The 749-nt window shown below is 37.1% G+C and overlaps 1 pseudogene; it reads right to left on the bottom strand.

Annotated features, from left to right (window-relative positions):
• The window catches only part of LOC102472958 (pumilio homolog 3-like), a 4,264-nt pseudogene that overhangs the window by 1,021 nt on the left and 2,494 nt on the right, over positions 1–749 (bottom strand).

The raw sequence follows: 749 nt of genomic DNA, 5'->3' as shown, positions 1-749 counted from the left end.
CCATAATGAGCTCTAATTTTTCAGGCTTTGCCTCTAACACTTTGTCCAGAGTTGGGTGATCTGCTGACTTGTAAAGCTGGAACGTGTTCCCATAGAGCTCCTCTGTCAGCATGTTCCTCTGTTCCAGATGGCTTTGTCATTGTAGGCGTACTCCATGATGGTCGACACTTCTGTGTGTTGCAGCATCTTCCACACGTGGCCTTTAAAGCTTCTGATTATCTCTGCAATCTGTGGTTTACTTCCATACATGAGAAATTTCTTAACAATATTTCTGGAATATTTGGCTTTACTTAATTCAACCAAATCACCTCACAATTCTTCAAAGGCCTGTTTTCTCTGTTCTTCATTACCATGCCGAATGTAACACTGGATCACCTGAGTTGAATCTTGTGCAAATGCAATAGTTTTAATTTTTCCTTGAATCAATTTCTATAAGTAATTCATCAACTTCACTCTTTTTTCTTTGTCACAGTCTTTCCTTCTTAAAATCTCCCAGATCTGCTTGGACGGGGCAACAATGTCATAGTTGGTTTTATCATTAAGTTGCCTGCTCTGCTTCAGTTCTTTCTTCTTCTTTTTGAAATCATCCCATTTGGGTTTCTTGGCTGCTGAGTCATCACTTTGACTGTTTGACTGGAATTTTCTCTTCTTGTTAAATTTATTTGCCTGTTGGAATTTGTTCTTAGGTGCTTTGTCCCCTTGTTGCTTATTCTTTTTTTTTTTTTTTTTTTTTTTTTTTTTTTTTTTTT

Source organism: Tupaia chinensis, unplaced genomic scaffold, assembly GCF_000334495.1.
Source record: "Tupaia chinensis unplaced genomic scaffold, TupChi_1.0 Scaffold000244_1, whole genome shotgun sequence".
NCBI lineage: Eukaryota > Metazoa > Chordata > Mammalia > Scandentia > Tupaiidae > Tupaia > Tupaia belangeri.
This window is presented reverse-complemented; position numbering and strand designations above follow the sequence as displayed.